The 19,700-nt window shown below is 46.0% G+C and overlaps 23 non-coding genes across 23 annotated transcripts; all 23 read right to left on the reverse strand.

Moving 5' to 3' along the window:
- Positions 1-450: 450 nt before the first annotated feature.
- On the reverse strand, positions 451-523 carry Trnar-ucg (transfer RNA arginine (anticodon UCG)). Its single transcript has one exon. It is a non-coding gene; the product is annotated as a tRNA-Arg (tRNA).
- A 513-nt stretch (positions 524-1,036) lies between these two features.
- Trnat-agu (transfer RNA threonine (anticodon AGU)) lies at positions 1,037-1,108 on the reverse strand. Its single transcript has one exon. It is a non-coding gene; the product is annotated as a tRNA-Thr (tRNA).
- Positions 1,109-1,446: 338 nt separating this feature from the next.
- Trnak-cuu (transfer RNA lysine (anticodon CUU)) lies at positions 1,447-1,519 on the reverse strand. Its single transcript has one exon. It is a non-coding gene; the product is annotated as a tRNA-Lys (tRNA).
- A 450-nt stretch (positions 1,520-1,969) lies between these two features.
- Trnar-ucg (transfer RNA arginine (anticodon UCG)) lies at positions 1,970-2,042 on the reverse strand. The gene has a single exon. It is a non-coding gene; the product is annotated as a tRNA-Arg (tRNA).
- A 513-nt stretch (positions 2,043-2,555) lies between these two features.
- Trnat-agu (transfer RNA threonine (anticodon AGU)) lies at positions 2,556-2,627 on the reverse strand. Its single transcript has one exon. It is a non-coding gene; the product is annotated as a tRNA-Thr (tRNA).
- Positions 2,628-2,963: 336 nt separating this feature from the next.
- On the reverse strand, positions 2,964-3,036 carry Trnak-cuu (transfer RNA lysine (anticodon CUU)). The gene has a single exon. It is a non-coding gene; the product is annotated as a tRNA-Lys (tRNA).
- A 450-nt stretch (positions 3,037-3,486) lies between these two features.
- On the reverse strand, positions 3,487-3,559 carry Trnar-ucg (transfer RNA arginine (anticodon UCG)). The gene has a single exon. It is a non-coding gene; the product is annotated as a tRNA-Arg (tRNA).
- Positions 3,560-5,002: 1,443 nt separating this feature from the next.
- On the reverse strand, positions 5,003-5,075 carry Trnal-uag (transfer RNA leucine (anticodon UAG)). The gene has a single exon. It is a non-coding gene; the product is annotated as a tRNA-Leu (tRNA).
- A 510-nt stretch (positions 5,076-5,585) lies between these two features.
- Positions 5,586-5,657, reverse strand: Trnat-agu (transfer RNA threonine (anticodon AGU)). Its single transcript has one exon. It is a non-coding gene; the product is annotated as a tRNA-Thr (tRNA).
- A 6,638-nt stretch (positions 5,658-12,295) lies between these two features.
- Trnar-ucg (transfer RNA arginine (anticodon UCG)) lies at positions 12,296-12,368 on the reverse strand. The gene has a single exon. It is a non-coding gene; the product is annotated as a tRNA-Arg (tRNA).
- A 507-nt stretch (positions 12,369-12,875) lies between these two features.
- On the reverse strand, positions 12,876-12,947 carry Trnat-agu (transfer RNA threonine (anticodon AGU)). The gene has a single exon. It is a non-coding gene; the product is annotated as a tRNA-Thr (tRNA).
- Positions 12,948-13,285: 338 nt separating this feature from the next.
- On the reverse strand, positions 13,286-13,358 carry Trnak-cuu (transfer RNA lysine (anticodon CUU)). Its single transcript has one exon. It is a non-coding gene; the product is annotated as a tRNA-Lys (tRNA).
- A 450-nt stretch (positions 13,359-13,808) lies between these two features.
- Trnar-ucg (transfer RNA arginine (anticodon UCG)) lies at positions 13,809-13,881 on the reverse strand. The gene has a single exon. It is a non-coding gene; the product is annotated as a tRNA-Arg (tRNA).
- Positions 13,882-14,379: 498 nt separating this feature from the next.
- On the reverse strand, positions 14,380-14,451 carry Trnat-agu (transfer RNA threonine (anticodon AGU)). Its single transcript has one exon. It is a non-coding gene; the product is annotated as a tRNA-Thr (tRNA).
- A 335-nt stretch (positions 14,452-14,786) lies between these two features.
- Positions 14,787-14,859, reverse strand: Trnak-cuu (transfer RNA lysine (anticodon CUU)). The gene has a single exon. It is a non-coding gene; the product is annotated as a tRNA-Lys (tRNA).
- A 450-nt stretch (positions 14,860-15,309) lies between these two features.
- On the reverse strand, positions 15,310-15,382 carry Trnar-ucg (transfer RNA arginine (anticodon UCG)). The gene has a single exon. It is a non-coding gene; the product is annotated as a tRNA-Arg (tRNA).
- A 510-nt stretch (positions 15,383-15,892) lies between these two features.
- Positions 15,893-15,964, reverse strand: Trnai-aau (transfer RNA isoleucine (anticodon AAU)). Its single transcript has one exon. It is a non-coding gene; the product is annotated as a tRNA-Ile (tRNA).
- A 338-nt stretch (positions 15,965-16,302) lies between these two features.
- Trnak-cuu (transfer RNA lysine (anticodon CUU)) lies at positions 16,303-16,375 on the reverse strand. Its single transcript has one exon. It is a non-coding gene; the product is annotated as a tRNA-Lys (tRNA).
- Positions 16,376-16,825: 450 nt separating this feature from the next.
- Trnar-ucg (transfer RNA arginine (anticodon UCG)) lies at positions 16,826-16,898 on the reverse strand. The gene has a single exon. It is a non-coding gene; the product is annotated as a tRNA-Arg (tRNA).
- Positions 16,899-17,396: 498 nt separating this feature from the next.
- On the reverse strand, positions 17,397-17,468 carry Trnat-agu (transfer RNA threonine (anticodon AGU)). The gene has a single exon. It is a non-coding gene; the product is annotated as a tRNA-Thr (tRNA).
- Positions 17,469-18,326: 858 nt separating this feature from the next.
- Positions 18,327-18,399, reverse strand: Trnar-ucg (transfer RNA arginine (anticodon UCG)). The gene has a single exon. It is a non-coding gene; the product is annotated as a tRNA-Arg (tRNA).
- A 516-nt stretch (positions 18,400-18,915) lies between these two features.
- Trnat-agu (transfer RNA threonine (anticodon AGU)) lies at positions 18,916-18,987 on the reverse strand. The gene has a single exon. It is a non-coding gene; the product is annotated as a tRNA-Thr (tRNA).
- Positions 18,988-19,317: 330 nt separating this feature from the next.
- Trnak-cuu (transfer RNA lysine (anticodon CUU)) lies at positions 19,318-19,390 on the reverse strand. The gene has a single exon. It is a non-coding gene; the product is annotated as a tRNA-Lys (tRNA).
- Positions 19,391-19,700: the final 310 nt, after the last annotated feature.

Raw genomic sequence — 19,700 nt, forward strand, 5'->3', positions numbered from 1 at the left:
TGCCTCGTTGGGTACCTCCTGGGTAGCAGATCACACAGTACTCGTTTGGGTTGGTTGGTCCCATACAGAATCTCTCCATGCTGCCTAATGTTTTCCTAACGACACTCGTCACGTACTTCACTTTTATTTCATAATCATTTCTGAGAGGTAAAGGAATTGCATGACAATCTGCAGAGCTAGCGGCGTCAAAATTAACACACATACTTGACGTGACTCAAAAGCCGAACGAGTTACTTTCCGACGTTGTTTTAGATGTGCAAGTGCCAGTCAAACCTCGCGGTGAGGGCACTCTGCCGACCATTTCGCTAGTTAACACCGGTCTTCTTGTGTGTGTTTCAAGCTGAAGACCACCTCCAAGCACAAAATGGTCAACAGCAACATTCAGACGGTTTCGTACTGCACAATTGCTACATTAAAACGGTATGTTTGTTTCTCAGAACTGGAAAAACACGACCGTGACAGGATTCGAACCTGCAATCTTCGGATCCGAAGTCCGACGCCTTATCCATTAGGCCACACGGTCACTGACGACCAAGTATAACTTATATACGATTCATCTCGAAACGCTCACACCCCCTGAGGAATTGTGTTTTCGTTCCACACAGCCGCTGCCCCTTACTCTTTCCCACCCATTCGTTACATTCAACCTCTTACGAGACCGACCAAACATAGACAGGAAAACAAGACCACACACTTTGCGCAATCGGAATCGATGGCAGGATGTCCCTCGCCGCATTTGCTACGATGGCCGTTTGCTAATTCTGCAGAAGCGGCGGCGGCGACGACGACGACGACGACGACGACGACGACGACCGCGAGAGGCTCAGAGATTTGTGAGAAATACATCTATAAAATGTAATTCAGAATGCCTCGTCCCACCTTATGCCGTACCGCTTTGGCAAATGCTTTATCAGCGCCATTCGCCTTAATCACATCTGAGAGTAATTCTTAATAAAACGCCTCTCGCTAATTGTTCGCCATCACAGATACTGTTTGCTATACGGCCATGACGCGCAACTGATTTCCATAATTCGTCTTCCTCCTGTGAGGATGGAACTCACGACTCCTGGTTTACTAGACCAGTGCTCTACCACTGAGCTAAAGAGGCGCGGCCTAGCGGAACTTTTGCGTACTTCGTCCGTACGGTCGTCTGAATCTTCAGACTTCAGCTGACAACACTTCATATTTTTCACTAATATTTGCAGCTATGGCGACCCATTACTGCTTGGCTACACATCTGACACGTAGCCGATGTTCTCTCCAAACAAAATCACCTGCACTTCAGAACATGACTTTCACACATGTCTACAAAATCACCTTCACCTTCAAATACAGTTTTCTTGCGACTGATTGAGACGTAGGCAAATTTTAAAGTTGCTATTTCCATTACATCACGTTAATCAGAAAATCGGTAATTTACATCTGCAGTGCAGAAAAATTCCGTTCCGCCCAGCGAAGGGCTCGAACCCACGACCCTGTGATTAAGAGTCTCATGCTCTACCGACTGAGCTAGCCGTGCTGCCTCGTTGGGTACCTCCTGGGTAGCAGATCACACAGTACTCGTTTGGGTTGGTTGGTCCCATACAGAATCTCTCCATGCTGCCTAATGTTTTCCTAACGACACTCGTCACGTACTTCACTTTTATTTCATAATCATTTCTGAGAGGTAAAGGAATTGCATGACAATCTGCAGAGCTAGCGGCGTCAAAATTAACACACATACTTGACGTGACTCAAAAGCCGAACGAGTTACTTTCCGACGTTGTTTTAGATGTGCAAGTGCCAGTCAAACCTCGCGGTGAGGGCACTCTGCCGACCATTTCGCTAGTTAACACCGGTCTTCTTGTGTGTGTTTCAAGCTCAAGACCATCTCCAAGCACAAAATGGTCAACAGCAACATTCAGACGGTTTCGTACTGCACAATTGCTACATTAAAACGGTATGTTTGTTTCTCAGAACTGGAAAAACACGACCGTGACAGGATTCGAACCTGCAATCTTCGGATCCGAAGTCCGACGCCTTATCCATTAGGGCACACGGTCACTGACGACCAAGTATAACTTATATACGATTCATCTCGAAACGCTCACACCCCCTGAGGAATTGTGTTTTCGTTCCACACAGCCGCTGCCCCTTACTCTTTCCCACCCATTCGTTACATTCAACCTCTTACGAGACCGACCAAACATAGACAGGAAAACAAGACCACACACTTTGCGCAATCGGAATCGATGGCAGGGTGTCCCTCGCCGCATTTGCTACGAATGCCATTTGCTAATTCTGCAGAAGCGGCGGCGGCGACGACGACGACGACGACGACGAAGACGACGACCGCGGGAGGCTCAGAGATTTGTGAGAAATACATCTATAAAATGTAATTCAGAATGCCTCGTCCAACCTTATGCCGTACCGCTTTGGCAAATGCTTTATCAGCGCCATTCGCCTTAATCACATCTGAGAGTAATTCTTAATAAAACGCCTCTCGCTAATTGTTCGCCATCACAGATACTGTTTGCTATACGGCCATGACGCGCAACTGATTTCCAAAATTCGTCTTCCTCCTGTGAGGATGGAACTCACGACTCCTGGTTTACTAGACCAGTGCTCTACCACTGAGCTAAAGAGGCGCGGCCTAGCGGAACTTTTGCGTACTTCGTCCGTACGGTCGTCTGAATCTTCAGACTTCAGCTGACAACACTTCATATTTTTGACTAATATTAGCAGCTATGGCGACCCATTACTGCTTGGCTACACATCTGACACGTAGCCGATGTTCTCTCCAAACAAAACCACCTGCACTTCAGAACATGACTTTCACATGTCTACAAAATCACCTTCACCTTCAAATACAGTTTTCTTGCGACTGATTGAGACGTAGGCAAATTTTAAAGTTGCTATTTCCATTACATCACGTTAATCAGAAAATCGGTAATTTACATCTGCAGTGGAGAAAAATTCCATTCCGCCCAGCGAAGGGCTCGAACCCACGACCCTGTGATTAAGAGTCTCATGCTCTACCGACTGAGCTAGCCGTGCTGCCTCGTTGGGTACCTCCTGGGTAGCAGATCACACAGTACTCGTTTGGGTTGGTTGGTCCCATACAGAATCTCTCCATGCTGCCTAATGTTTTCCTAACGACACTCGTCACGTACTTCACTTTTATTTCATAATCATTTCTGAGAGGTAAAGGAATTGCATGACAATCTGCAGAGCTAGCGGCGTCAAAATTAACACACATACTTGACGTGACTCAAAAGCCGAACGAGTTACTTTCCGACGTTGTTTTAGATGTGCAAGTGCCAGTCAAACCTCGCGGTGAGGGCACTCTGCCGACCATTTCGCTAGTTAACACCGGTCTTCTTGTGTGTGTTTCAAGCTCAAGACCACCTCCAAGCACAAAATGGTCAACAGCAACATTCAGACGGTTTCGTACTGCACAATTGCTACATTAAAACGGTATGTTTGTTTCTCAGAACTGGAAAAACACGACCGTGACAGGATTCGAACCTGCAATCTTCGGATCCGAAGTCCGACACCTTATCCATTAGGCCACACGGTCCCTGACGACCAAGTATAACTTATATACGATTCATCTCGAAACGCTCACACCCCCTGAGGAATTGTGTTTTCGTTCCACACAGCCGCTGCCCCTTACTCTTTCCCACCCATTCGTTACATTCAACCTCTTACGAGACCGACCAAACATAGACAGGAAAACAAGACCACACACTTTGCGCAATCGGAATCGATGGCAGGATGTCCCTCGCCGCATTTGCTACGATGGCCGTTTGCTAATTCTGCAGAAGCGGCGGCGACGACGACGACGACGACGACGAAGACGACGACCGCGGGAGGCTCAGAGATTTGTGAGAAATACATCTATAAAATGTAATTCAGAATGCCTCGTCCCACCTTATGCCGTACCGCTTTGGCAAATGCTTTATCAGCGCCATTCGCCTTAATCACATCTGAGAGTAATTCTTAATAAAACGCCTCTCGCTAATTGTTCGCCATCACAGATACTGTTTGCTATACGGCCATGACGCGCAACTGATTTCCAAAATTCGTCTTCCTCCTGTGAGGATGGAACTCACGATTCCTGGTTTACTAGACCAGTGCTCTACCACTGAGCTAAAGAGGCGCGGCCTAGCGGAACTTTTGCGTACTTCGTCCGTACGGTCGTCTGAATCTTCAGACTTCAGCTGACAACACTTCATATTTTTCACTAATATTTGCAGCTATGGCGACCCATTACTGCTTGGATACACATCTGACACGTAGCCGATGTTCTCTCCAAACAAAATCACCTGCACTTCAGAACATGACTTTCACACATGTCCACAAAATCACCTTCACCTTCAAATACAGTTTTCTTGCGACTGATTGAGACGTAGGCAAATTTTAAAGTTGCTATTTCCATTACATCACGTTAATCAGAAAATCGGTAATTTACATCTGCAGTGGAGAAAAATTCCGTTCCGCCCAGCGAAGGGCTCGAACCCACGACCCTGTGATTAACAGTCTCATGCTCTACCGACCGAGCTAGCCGTGCTGCCTCGTTGGGTACCTCCTGGGTAGCAGATCACACAGTACTCGTTTGGGTTGGTTGGTCCCATACAGAATCTCTCCATGCTGCCTAATGTTTTCCTAACGACACTCGTCACGTACTTCACTTTTATTTCATAATCATTTCTGAGAGGTAAAGGAATTGCATGACAATCTGCAGAGCTAGCGGCGTCAAAATTAACACACATACTTGACGTGACTCAAAAGCCGAACGAGTTACTTTCCGACGTTGTTTTAGATGTGCAAGTGCCAGTCAAACCTCGCGGTGAGGGCACTCTGCCGACCATTTCGCTAGTTAACACCGGTCTTCTTGTGTGTGTTTCAAGCTCAAGACCACCTCCAAGCACAAAATGGTCAACAGCAACATTCAGACGGATTCGTACTGCACAATTGCTACATTAAAACGGTATGTTTGTTTCTCAGAACTGGAAAAACACGACCGTGACAGGATTCGAACCTGCAATCTTCGGATCCTAAGTCCGACGCCTTATCCATTAGGCCACACGGTCACTGACGACCAAGTATAACTTATATACGATTCATCTCGAAACGCTCACACCCCCTGAGGAATTGTGTTTTCGTTCCACACAGCCGCTGCCCCTTACTCTTTCCCACCCATTCGTTACATTCAACCTCTTACGAGACCGACCAAACATAGACAGGAAAACAAGACCACACACTTTGCGCAATCGGAATCGATGGCAGGATGTCCCTCGCCGCATTTGCTACGATGGCCGTTTGCTAATTCTGCAGAAGCGGCGGTGGCGACGACGACGACGACGACGACGACGACGACGGCGAGAGCCTCAGAGATTTGTGAGAAATACATCTATAAAATGTAATTCAGAATGCCTCGTCCCACCTTATGCCGTACCGCTTTGGCAAATGCTTTATCAGCGCCATTCGCCTTAATCACATCTGACAGTAATTCTTAATAAAACGCCTCTCGCTAATTGTTCGCCATCACAGATACTGTTTGCTATACGGCCATGACGCGCAACTGATTTCCAAAATTCGTCTTCCTCCTGTGAGGATGGAACTCACGACTCCTGGTTTACTAGACCAGTGCTCTACCACTGAGCTAAAGAGGCGCGGCCTAGCGGAACTTTTGCGTACTTCGTCCGTACGGTCGTCTGAATCTTCAGACTTCAGCTGACAACACTTCATATTTTTCACTAATATTTGCAGCTATGGCGACCCATTACTGCTTGGCTACACATCTGACACGTAGCCGATGTTCTCTCCAAACAAAATCACCTGCACTTCAGAACATGACTTTCACACATGTCTACAAAATCACCTTCACCTTCAAATACAGTTTTCTTGCGACTGATTGAGACGTAGGCAAATTTTAAAGTTGCTATTTCCATTACATCACGTTAATCAGAAAATCGGTAATTTACATCTGCAGTGGAGAAAAATTCTGTTCCGCCCAGCGAAGGGCTCGAACCCACGACCCTGTGATTAAGAGTCTCATGCTCTACCGACTTTTTTTTTTTTTTTTTTTTTTATTTAGGGCCTCCCTTCTCCCCACACAGCCCATCCATTCGCTCTCCTTTTATGCCTTCTTCGGCGAGCTTCTATGCTATATCGACTGATTTTTTTTTTCAAATTAACTGTGACAGTTAGGGAAATGAAATGATGTTTGGCTTCTTCGCCATGTGAGGCTTCTCCTCCGTAGAACTGAAAATTGAAAAATTAAGGCTTCTTGGGAATTAATAAATTGTCACTCTTGCTTCATACTGAAAAAATTAAACAAAAATAGAAAGATTTTAACTGAGGAACACGTGCAAGAAGCTTCCACTGCATTGTGTGCAACGAAACCACCTTCCGATATTACCGAGATCCTGGAAAATCATCATAGATGAAAGTAGTTGCTGGAGATATGGGGTTCATCCAGCAGTAAATGTGAAGCCGCAGTGCCGTTTCGGGGTTCTGTCCGAGGCCTTCACGGCTACCGTAGCGGCCCTGGGGCACACGAAGTCCCCACCGTACTTCACCCTCAACAGCGATCCCCTACTTTGGCCTGTGACTACATTTTTCGTAGACGAGGGCTATTAAGATGTTTATCCAATCCCTTGTCTCTGAAACAGAATGTGTAACATGTTACTAAAAGTTTTTTTGTGGTCCCTGCGCGTACATATCTGATAATATTTTGCTCGTTCGTATAATTCGTATTCTAAAACACGGTCATTGCCGTGTTCAGATATAACGTAATGTACATAATTGCCAAACAACCACAACACAGCATTGGTTTTCTGGACAGGGAAGAAAACACCATCGGGGAAGAGTAATTTTTCAACATTGATCTCAGTACTAACAGTTCTGGTTATAAAGGCTACCCGCCGTTGGAGTCCCCTCCATATTTCGGCGTATCCGCCACAGAGAAAGCGGTGGATCAATGTGTCAACTGCGTCACATCGGGTGCACACAATCGTGTCACTAAGACCAATGGAGTGCAACTTTTCGTTAGTGGAAACTACGTTATTAACAACTCGGTACCAGGTTGCCTGAATGTCGGAAGACAGTTCACGATTACTAATATTTTTCCAAATTCTTTTCCAGTCTTTGTCGGGATATCTGCACTCCATTTTGTTGACATGTTCTTTCGTTGTTAAAAGTTCCATTAATTTCCTGCAATTCCTTGATTGTGGATTCGTGACAATACTGTCCATATAGCTAATCTCTAAAAAGAACTGGCGAATATATTTCAATTTATAATTAATTCCGCCTATATTTATGGGTGGACGTAAATTTTCTGGCTGTAGGAGTCGATACAGCCTGGCTGTAATACTATGTGGATGTTTTTCTATAATTTGTAGGGTCCTCTTTATATATAACGCCGTAGTCTTCCGCCATATATCTGTTAAACCTAGGCCACCTTCAGCGGAAGGTAACGTAACTGTACCGACTGCTACTCTAAAAATATGCCCTGTCCATATAAATCGGCAAATGATACTCATTATACGTTTGGCAATGGGTTTCGAAACTGGCAATATTTGACCTATATATATAGCTTTTGATAAAATGGACCAGTTAATTATTCTGATTCGTTGTTTAATGTTCAGATGTCTGGTCTGATTGAGTATTGTGGCTCCTCTGATTGTATCCAGTACTTTCTTCCAATTGTAGGTCATGGTCTGAAGCGGACATCGGTAAAAGGTGACACCCAGAGCGGTGTGACGATCGACGGAGCGTGCCCATTCCAAACGGACATCTTGAAGACCTTTAAGATTTAAAAACGAACTCTTCACCTCGTTAACCCTAGCGCCTGTAGCTTCACAAAAGATCTGAATATTCGTAGTTAATTTCTCTAAATCTTCGTTACTACGAATAACCACTCCAACGTCATCAGCATATGCATTGGTGACGTTGTTAACGCCAGATATCGTGATGCCCTCAAGATCGACATCGAGTCTCCTTAGTAAAGGCTCCAGTGCAACAACATACAGGAGCATTGACAAAGGACTTCCCTGCGGGACGCCGTTGCGAATTTCAATGGGTGGAGTGAAATGCCCATTTACAGACACTTGTGTTTGGATGCCTTCAACAATGTTAATTAAAACTTGCACAAAATGTTGACTAAAACCCACATAGGTCAACGTTCTGAACAAAAATAAGTGGTTGACCCTGTCAAAAGCCTTTGAGAAGTCGATAAAGGCAAGGCCTCCTGGTGAGGATGATGTTGCAAAAATTGCAGAGACATCCCTATATTCACAAACAGTTTTAAAAATATTCCGCCCCGAGAGACAGGTTTGGTGGTCACCTATGATCTTCTCCATTAGAGGTCTCAGTCTTTCCTTCAGTACACGTGCAATTATTTTATAATCCGAGTTCATCAAACATATTGGTCTCAATTGATTGAGATCTTTAACTGTCGCGTTCCTTCCCTTTGGTATTAGCACAGTTACGCTTTCTTTGAACTCGCGTGGAACAGTAACACCTTGCAACACTTCATTTATCACTTCTGTGAATTGATTACCGATGAGAGGCCAAAATTTACAATAAAACTCTACAGGCAAGCCATCAGGCCCTGGGGACTTACGGGTAGGCGAATATTTAAGTATATCAAACACCTCCTCACATGTGATCGCAGTGGTAAGGGACACATTGTCCTCGTCATTGATAACGTTGTCGATACCTGTAGTTCGTAGCAAATCGTTCGCACAGTCTAGATTATACCGGGTATCAGTATATAACGTACGATAAAATCCATAAACTGCATTTAAAATGTCAGAGTGTTCCGTCAGCACCCGGTTATCGCCCACTCTAAGACAAGCAATAAACGCTCGTCTTCTATTTCTTTCATGTTCGAGTAAGTGGTACAGCGATGCGTTTTCGTCCTCCACCGTTGTCGGGACACGAGATTTAATTTTTAAACCCTCCAGCTGTTGTCGCTTGAGACTTATGAGGTGAGCCTTGATCTTCTTTATTTCAATGAAAACCTCATCAGTCATCTGCTGAGCTGATAGTTCCCTTAAGCATGTATAGTAAAATTCAACGGTATTGCGAGACCACATCGCTCGCTCCCTCCCGTAAGCTATTAGGGATGATCTCAATTTCTTTTTAGCACATGAGGTCCACCACGCAAGGCGAGAGCTGTATTTATGGCGCATACGTAGAGCAGCCTGCCATACCTCCGCTACTGTTCTTGATAGGGCACCCTCGAACAACATATGGGTATTCAGCTTCCATAAGGGGCGACCCCAATACGTTCCTTGCTTCTGAAACCGAATGCTGCATTTCACTGCGAGATGGTCCGAAAAGGTAGTGGGAATTACTTCGATACTACTGATTTTATTTTCCAGGTTTGCTGTGACGTATATTCTGTCTATTCTGCTTTGCGAGCGACTACTGATGTACGTAAATTTGACTAACGTGGGGTATTTGCTTTCCCACACGTCTGTCCACTTCATGTTTGTCACCAAAGCCGCCAGTTCCCTGGAGAAGTTAAAATTTGGTCGCTGATCCTTTTTGTGAAGTACACAATTAAAGTCACCACCGATTAAAGCTTCCGCCGGATTCCCCTTAAGTAAATAGACCATATCGTTCTTAAAAAAATTAGCCCTATCATCTCTAGCGTTGTTACCAGAGGGGACATATACATTTAAAACAGTAGTAGTAAAAATTTTACAACTGATGCCCCTCCCATTTTCTAACAGACAGATATCCTTCACATCAATACCATCTTTGACAAGGATCGCAGTCCCACATGTGGCTTCCGGTGCAATATTTAAAATCTCTTGAAAACCTGGGACATAAAAGTTGTGGACATTAAATTCCTGTAGGAGGGCTATATCAGTATCCGACTGGTAAAGGAAATCTTTTAAAGAAGCGACTTTCGTTTCACTGCGAATCCGATTTATATTGATCGTGGTCACATTATATGTCAGTTCCGTTGGCATAGGTGCAGGTAAAAGAAATTGGCTAATGAAGTATACCCCATGCAGAGTCACGTCTGTACCATTCCATTCTATCTGTCAGAAAGAAAAATAGACATTAAAAAAAAAAAAAAAATTAAATGCCACTAGCATGTGTCAGGTCCATCTCCATTCCGTGGTCGGTGCGATCTTCTTGGGCATCGGCCCAATCAAGTCCTTTTCCTGAGACAGTTCGGTCTAAATCCATAGTAGTGCCGGTCTGCAAACCTGCGACGCCAAGCGGTGCGCGAGGTTGTTGTTGAAGATCATCTGCATCGGCACGACTCATCTCCGTTTCAGTACACTCGTTAACTCGTGCTACTGGGCATTGTTCTCGTAGTCGTTCATTATCCCTTAAATGTTTTAACTTTTCCCGCAATGCAGGAGCTAAACTCTCTGCTGCTTTGTGTGCCAATCTCCTCTTCTTGCCTTTCTTCGAAGATCTCTTCGGCGATCTAACAGGAGATGAAGTTTGCGACCTGTCAGGAGAAGTACCGGATGATACGTCTGACGTCGCCTGTTCCTTTTTTCGGACAAAAGTCCGCGTATCGCATTCCACAACGGCAGAAGGAGGCGCATCTTTTTCCATGGCTCCCACTGGTAGCAACCCAGTCTCCAATTCTACACTATCGCTCGTTGTGGTTTCCTTGACGCAAGTGTCTTCTGTGGGCGCCAACGTGAAACCAATGTCCAGATTGCTATCTTCGTTCATAGTTCCCGCAGAGTGGATGCCTGGAGCGTCCACTCCTCGGAAGCTAGTGGCAATATCCTCACGTTGGTGGGAATCCTGACGACGCAAGGAAACCTCCGTTGCGGGTATTGGGGGATCTTCGGCCGAGTCCGCGGAAGAACGAGCAACCACAGTGGGAGAGTTGGAAAAAGTTGGCGTCGGCATAGATTCGAGGGGCGCGGAGCTGATCGGCAGACCATCCGCAAATCTAGAGCTTGAAGCCGGAGTATCATCGACAACCGCCCGCGAGGCAGCAGGCTCCCCGCGCACAGGCGGCACCGACTCGCCTCGGCTGCGGAAGTCAGCAGCGGCAGCGTATGACAACTTCATGCCAACAACAGGGCCGGAACTCTGCATCTCGTCACGCGGTAACTGCGGGACACGCCTCCGTGAACATTCTGCACGAATGTGTTCCGTGGAATTGCATAAAGCGCAAGTCCGCGGTTGCCCATCATAGATAATCAAAGCACGATACCCACAAATATTAAGGTAAGAGGGGACATGCTTCTGTAATTCAATCTTAATTTGCCTTACGCCGTTCAAGACAGGAAACATATGAGCTTCAGACCACCTTTCTGCCACATTGGAAATAATTCTGCCATAAGGTCGAAGGGCAACATTAAGTTCTTCGGGCGGAATTTCAAAAGGGAGCTCAAACACTCTGATCGTACGAATCCCGTACCCAGCATGACTAACAGCAACGTCACTCACATTCCCATCAGAATGATTAAACTTCACGCTACCTCCGCAACGATCCACAATGGAACTACATAATTCTGGACTTTTCATCTTCAGATACACAGCATTTGTCACAAACGAGAGATAAACTCCGACAACATCATCACCGTTAATCAATACTTTTTCGATAAACCATGCTTTAATTTCAAATGCTTTAGGTCGAACGAAATTTCGATCGAAAGTAAACTTGATTGTGTCTTTCCTCAAATAATTCGACCTATTCATTCTAGAACTTCATGAATACAAGTGCAACACGAATAGCGGCTTAGCAGCACCACTAACCTCAAACGCAGCGACTCAGCCTGTGTTTACTACAGCCAGACGTCCAGCTCCGCCACACGTCCGTCCCGCTCGGCGGCTGACTCGCAACTGATGACTGAGCTAGCCGTGCTGCCTCGTTGGGTACCTCCTGGGTAGCAGATCACACAGTACTCGTTTGGGTTGGTTGGTCCCATACAGAATCTCTCCATGCTGCCTAATGTTTTCCTAACGACACTCGTCACGTACTTCACTTTTATTTCATAATCATTTCTGAGAGGTAAAGGAATTGCATGACAATCTGCAGAGCTAGCGGCGTCAAAATTAACACACATACTTGACGTGACTCAAAAGCCGAACGAGTTACTTTCCGACGTTGTTTTAGATGTGCAAGTGCCAGTCAAACCTCGCGGTGAGGGCACTCTGCCGACCATTTCGCTAGTTAACACCGGTCTTCTTGTGTGTGTTTCAAGCTCAAGACCACCTCCAAGCACAAAATGGTCAACAGCAACATTCAGACGGTTTCGTACTGCACAATTGCTACATTAAAACGGTATGTTTGTTTCTCAGAACTGGAAAAACACGACCGTGACAGGATTCGAACCTGCAATCTTCGGATCCGAAGTCCGACACCTTATCCATTAGGCCACACGGTCACTGACGACCAAGTATAACTTATATACGATTCATCTCGAAACGCTCACACCCCCTGAGGAATTGTGTTTTCGTTCCACACAGCCGCTGCCCCTTACTCTTTCCCACCCATTCGTTACATTCAACCTCTTACGAGACCGACCAAACATAGACAGGAAAACAAGACCACACACTTTGCGCAATCGGAATCGATGGCAGGATGTCCCTCGCCGCATTTGCTACGATGGCCGTTTGCTAATTCTGCAGAAGCGGCGGCGACGACGACGACGACGACGACGACGACGACCGCGAGAGGCTCAGAGATTTGTGAGAAATACATCTATAAAATGTAATTCAGAATGCCTCGTCCCACCTTATGCCGTACCGCTTTGGCAAATGCTTTATCAGCGCCATTCGCCTTAATCACATCTGAGAGTAATTCTTAATAAAACGCCTCTCGCTAATTGTTCGCCATCACAGATACTGTTTGCTATACGGCCATGACGCGCAACTGATTTCCAAAATTCGTCTTCCTCCTGTGAGGATGGAACTCACGACTCCTGGTTTACTAGACCAGTGCTCTACCACTGAGCTAAAGAGGCGCGGCCTAGCGGAACTTTTGCGTACTTCGTCCGTACGGTCGTCTGAATCTTCAGACTTCAGCTGACAACACTTCATATTTTTCACTAATATTTGCAGCTATGGCGACCCATTACTGCTTGGCTACACATCTGACACGTAGCCGATGTTCTCTCCAAACAAAATCACCTGCACTTCAGAACATGACTTTCACACATGTCTACAAAATCACCTTCACCTTCAAATACAGTTTTCTTGCGACTGATTGAGACGTAGGCAAATTTTAAAGTTGCTATTTCCATTACATCACGTTAATCAGAAAATCGGTAATTTACATCTGCAGTGGAGAAAAATTCCGTTCCGCCCAGCGAAGGGCTCGAACCCACGACCCTGTGATTAAGAGTCTCATGCTCTACCGACTGAGCTAGCCGTGCTGCCTCGTTGGGTACCTCCTGGGTAGCAGATCACACAGTACTCGTTTGGGTTGGTTGGTCCCATACAGAATCTCTCCATGCTGCCTAATGTTTTCCTAACGACACTCGTCACGTACTTCACTTTTATTTCATAATCATTTCTGAGAGGTAAAGGAATTGCATGACAATCTGCAGAGCTAGCGGCGTCAAAATTAACACACATACTTGACGTGACTCAAAAGCCGAACGAGTTACTTTCCGACGTTGTTTTAGATGTGCAAGTGCCAGTCAAACCTCGCGGTGAGGGCACTCTGCCGACCATTTCGCTAGTTAACACCGGTCTTCTTGTGTGTGTTTCAAGCTCAAGACCATCTTCAAGCACAAAATGGTCAACAGCAACATTCAGACGGTTTCGTACTGCACAATTGCTACATTAAAACGGTATGTTTGTTTCTCAGAACTGGAAAAACACGACCGTGACAGGATTCGAACCTGCAATCTTCGGATACGAAGTCCGACGCCTTATCCATTAGGCCACACGGTCACTGACGACCAAGTATTACTTATATACGATTCATCTCGAAACGCTCACACCCCCTGAGGAATTGTGTTTTCGTTCCACACAGCCGCTGCCCCTTACTCTTTCCCACCCATTCGTTACATTCAACCTCTTACGAGACCGACCAAACATAGACAGGAAAACAAGACCACACACTTTGCGCAATCGGAATCGATGGCAGGGTGTCCCTCGCCGCATTTGCTACGATGGCCATTTGCTAATTCTGCAGAAGCGGCGGCGGCGACGACGAAGACGTCGACCGCGGGAGGCTCAGAGATTTGTGAGAAATACATTTATAAAATGTAATTCAGAATGCCTCGTCCCACCTTATGCCGTACCGCTTTGGCAAATGCTTTATCAGCGCCATTCGCCTTAATCACATCTGAGAGTAATTCTTAATAAAACGCCTCTCGCTAATTGTTCGCCATCACAGATACTGTTTGCTATACGGCCATGACGCGCAACTGATTTCCAAAATTCGTCTTCCTCCTGTGAGGATGGAACTCACGACTCCTGGTTTACTAGACCAGTGCTCTACCACTGAGCTAAAGAGGCGCGGCCTAGCGGAACTTTTGCGTACTTCGCCGCACGGTCGTCTGAATCTTCAGACTTCAGCTGACAACACTTCATATTTTTGACTAATATTAGCAGCTATGGCGACCCATTACTGCTTGGCTACACATCTGACACGTAGCCGATGTTCTCTCCAAACAAAACCACCTGCACTTCAGAACATGACTTTCACATGTCTACAAAATCACCTTCACCTTCAAATACAGTTTTCTTGCGACTGATTGAGACGTAGGCAAATTTTAAAGTTGCTATTTCCATTACATCACGTTAATCAGAAAATCGGTAATTTACATCTGCAGTGGAGAAAAATTCAGTTCCGCCCAGCGAAGGGCTCGAACCCACGACCCTGTGATTAAGAGTCTCATGCTCTACCGACTGAGCTAGCCGTGCTGCCTCGTTGGGTACTTCCTGGGTAGCAGATCACACAGTACTCGTTTGGGTTGGTTGGTCCCATACAGAATCTCTCCATGCTGCCTAATGTTTTCCTAACGACACTCGTCACGTACTTCACTTTTATTTCATAATCATTTCTGAGAGGTAAAGGAATTGCATGACAATCTGCAGAGCTAGCGGCGTCAAAATTAACACACATACTTGACGTGACTCAAAAGCCGAACGAGTTACTTTCCGACGTTGTTTTAGATGTGCAAGTGCCAGTCAAACCTCGCGGTGAGGGCACTCTGCCGACCATTTCGCTAGTTAACACCGGTCTTCTTGTGTGTGGTTCAAGCTCAAGACCACCTCCAAGCACAAAATGGTCAACAGCAACATTCAGACGGTTTCGTACTGCACAATTGCTACATTAAAACGGTATGTTTGTTTCTCAGAACTGGAAAAACACGACCGTGACAGGATTCGAACCTGCAATCTTCGGATCCGAAGTCCGACGCCTTATCCATTAGGCCACACGGTCACTGACGACCAAGTATAACTTATATACGATTCATCTCGAAACGCTCACACCCCCTGAGGAATTGTGTTTTCGTTCCACACAGCCGCTGCCCCTTACTCTTTCCCACCCATTCGTTACATTCAACCTCTTACGAGACCGACCAAACATAGACAGGAAAACAAGACCACACACTTTGCGCAATCGGAATCGATGGCAGGATGTCCCTCGCCGCATTTGCTACGATGGCCGTTTGCTAATTCTGCAGAAGCGGCGGCGGCGACGACGACGACGACGACGAAGACGACGACCGCGGGAGGCTCAGAGATTTGTGAGAAATACATCTATAAAATGTAATTCAGAATGCCTCGTCCCACCTTATGCCGTACCGCTTTGGCAAATGCTTTATCAGCGCCATTCGCCTTAATCACATCTGAGAGTAATTCTTAATAAAACGCCTCTCGCTAATTGTTCGCCATCACAGATACTGTTTGCTATACGGCCATGACGCGCAACTGATTTCCAAAATTCGTCTTCCTCCTGTGAGGATGGAACTCACGACTCCTGGTTTATTAGACCAGTGCTCTACCACTGAGCTAAAGAGGCGCGGCCTAGCGGAACTTTTGCGTACTTCGTCCGTACGGTCGTCTGAATCTTCAGACTTCAGCTGACAACACTTCATATTTTTCACTAATATTTGCAGCTATGGCGACCCATTACTGCTTGGCTACACATCTGACACGTAGCCGATGTTCTCTCCAAACAAAATCACCTGCACTTTAGAACATGACTTTCACACATGTCTACAAAATCACCTTCACCTTCAAATACAGTTTTCTTGCGACTGATTGAGACGTAGGCAAATTTTAAAGTTGCTATTTCCATTACATCACGTTAATCAGAAAATCGGTAATTTACATCTGCAGTGGAGAAAAATTCCGTTCCGCCCAGCGAAGGGCTCGAACCCACGACCCTGTGATTAAGAGTCTCATGCTCTACCGACTGAGCTAGCCGTGCTGCCTCGTTGGGTACCTCCTGGGTAGCAGATCACACAGTACTCGTTTGGGTTGGTTGGTCCCATACAGAATCTCTCCATGCTGCCTAATGTTTTCCTAACGACACTCGTCACGTACTTCACTTTTATTTCATAATCATTTCTGAGAGGTAAAGGAATTGCATGACAATCTGCAGAGCTAGCGGCGTCAAAATTAACACACATACTTGACGTGACTCAAAAGCCGAACGAGTTACTTTCCGACGTTGTTTTAGATGTGCAAGTGCCAGTCAAACCTCGCGGTGAGGGCACTCTGCCGACCATTTCGCTAGTTAACACCGGTCTTCTTGTGTGTGTTTCAAGCTCAAGACCATCTTCAAGCACAAAATGGTCAACAGCAACATTCAGACGGTTTCGTACTGCACAATTGCTACATTAAAACGGTATGTTTGTTTCTCAGAACTGGAAAAACACGACCGTGACAGGATTCGAACCTGCAATCTTCGGATCCGAAGTCCGACGCCTTATCCATTAGGCCACACGGTCACTGACGACCAAGTATTACTTATATACGATTCATCTCGAAACGCTCACACCCCCTGAGGAATTGTGTTTTCGTTCCACACAGCCGCTGCCCCTTACTCTTTCCCACCCATTCGTTACATTCAACCTCTTACGAGACCGACCAAACATAGACAGGAAAACAAGACCACACACTTTGCGCAATCGGAATCGATGGCAGGGTGTCCCTCGCCGCATTTGCTACGATGGCCATTTGCTAATTCTGCAGAAGCGGCGGCGGCGACGACGAAGACGTCGACCGCGGGAGGCTCAGAGATTTGTGAGAAATACATCTATAAAATGTAATTCAGAATGCCTCGTCCCACCTTATGCCGTACCGCTTTGGCAAATGCTTTATCAGCGCCATTCGCCTTAATCACATCTGAGAGTAATTCTTAATAAAACGCCTCTCGCTAATTGTTCGCCATCACAGATACTGTTTGCTATACGACCATGACGCGCAACTGATTTCCAAAATTCGTCTTCCTCCTGTGAGGATGGAACTCACGACTCCTGGTTTACTAGACCAGTGCTCTACCACTGAGCTAAAGAGGCGCGGCCTAGCGGAACTTTTGCGTACTTCGCCGCACGGTCGTCTGAATCTTCAGACTTCAGCTGACAACACTTCATATTTTTGACTAATATTAGCAGCTATGGCGACCCATTACTGCTTGGCTACACATCTGACACGTAGCCGATGTTCTCTCCAAACAAAACCACCTGCACTTCAGAACATGACTTTCACATGTCTACAAAATCACCTTCACCTTCAAATACAGTTTTCTTGCGACTGATTGAGACGTAGGCAAATTTTAAAGTTGCTATTTCCATTACATCACGTTAATCAGAAAATCGGTAATTTACATCTGCAGTGGAGAAAAATTCAGTTCCGCCCAGCGAAGGGCTCGAACCCACGACCCTGTGATTAAGAGTCTCATGCTCTACCGACCGAGCTAGCCGTGCTGCCTCGTTGGGTACCTCCTGGGTAGCAGATCACACAGTACTCGTTTGGGTTGGTTGGTCCCATACAGAATCTCTCCATGCTGCCTAATGTTTTCCTAACGACACTCGTCACGTACTTCAATTTTATTTCATAATCATTTCTGAGAGGTAAAGGAATTGCATGACAATCTGCAGAGCTAGCGGCGTCAAAATTAACACACATACTTGACGTGACTCAAAAGCCGAACGAGTTACTTTCCGACGTTGTTTTAGATGTGCAAGTGCCAGTCAAACCTCGCGGTGAGGGCACTCTGCCGACCATTTCGCTAGTTAACACCGGTCTTCTTGTGTGTGTTTCAAGCTCAAGACCACCTCCAAGCACAAAATGGTCAACAGCAACATTCAGACGGTTTCGTACTGCACAATTGCTACATTAAAACGGTATGTTTGTTTCTCAGAACTGGAAAAACACGACCGTGACAGGATTCGAACCTGCAATCTTCGGATCCGAAGTCCGACGCCTTATCCATTAGGCCACACGGTCACTGACGACCAAGTATAACTTATATACGATTCATCTCGAAACGCTCACACCCCCTGAGGAATTGTGTTTTCGTTCCACACAGCCGCTGCCCCTTACTCTTTCCCACCCATTCGTTACATTCAACCTCTTACGAGACCGACCAAACATAGACAGGAAAACAAGACCACACACTTTGCGCAATCGGAATCGATGGCAGGATGTCCCTCGCCGCATTTGCTACGATGGCCGTATGCTAATTCTGCAGAAGCGGCGGCGGCGACGACGACGACGACGACGACGACGACGACGACGACCGCGAGAGGCTCAGAGATTTGTGAGAAATACATCTATAAAATGTAATTCAGAATGCCTCGTCCCACCTTATGCCGTACCGCTTTGGCAAATGCTTTATCAGCGCCATTCGCCTTAATCACATCTGAGAGTAATTCTTAATAAAACGCCTCTCGCTAATTGTTCGCCATCACAGATACTGTTTGCTATACGGCCATGACGCGCAACTGATTTCCAAAATTCGTCTTCCTCCTGTGAGGATGGAACTCACGACTCCTGGTTTACTAGACCAGTGCTCTACCACTGAGCTAAAGAGGCGCGGCCTAGCGGAACTTTTGCGTACTTCGTCCGTACGGTCGTCTGAATCTTCAGACTTCAGCTGACAACACTTCATATTTTTCACTAATATTTGCAGCTATGGCGGCCCATTACTGCTTGGATACACATCTGACACGTAGCCGATGTTCTCTCCAAACAAAACCACCTGCACTTCAGAACATGACTTTCACATGTCTACAAAATCACCTTCACCTTCAGTTTTCTTGCGACTGATTGAGACGTAGGCAAATTTTAAAGTTGCTATTTCCATTACGTCACGTTAATCAGAAAATCGGTAATTTACATCTGCAGTGGAGAAAAATTCCGTTCCGCCCAGCGAAGGGCTCGAACCCACGACCCTGTGATTAAGAGTCTCATGCTCTACCGACTGAGCTAGCCGTGCTGCCTCGTTGGGTACCTCCTGGGTAGCAGATCACACAGTACTCGTTTGGGTTGGTTGGTCCCATACAGAATCTCTCCATGCTGCCTAATGTTTTCCTAACGACACTCGTCACATACTTCACTTTTATTTCATAATCATTTCTGAGAGGAAAAGGAATTGCATGACAATCTGCAGAGCTAGCGGCGTCAAAATTAACACACATACTTGACGTGACTCAAAAGCCGAACGAGTTACTTTCCGACGTTGTTTTAGATGTGTAAGTGCCAGTCAAACCTCGCGGTGAGGGCACTCTGCCGACCATTTCGCTAGT

Source organism: Schistocerca gregaria, chromosome 3 (genome assembly GCF_023897955.1).
Source record: "Schistocerca gregaria isolate iqSchGreg1 chromosome 3, iqSchGreg1.2, whole genome shotgun sequence".
Lineage (NCBI taxonomy): Eukaryota > Metazoa > Arthropoda > Insecta > Orthoptera > Acrididae > Schistocerca > Schistocerca gregaria.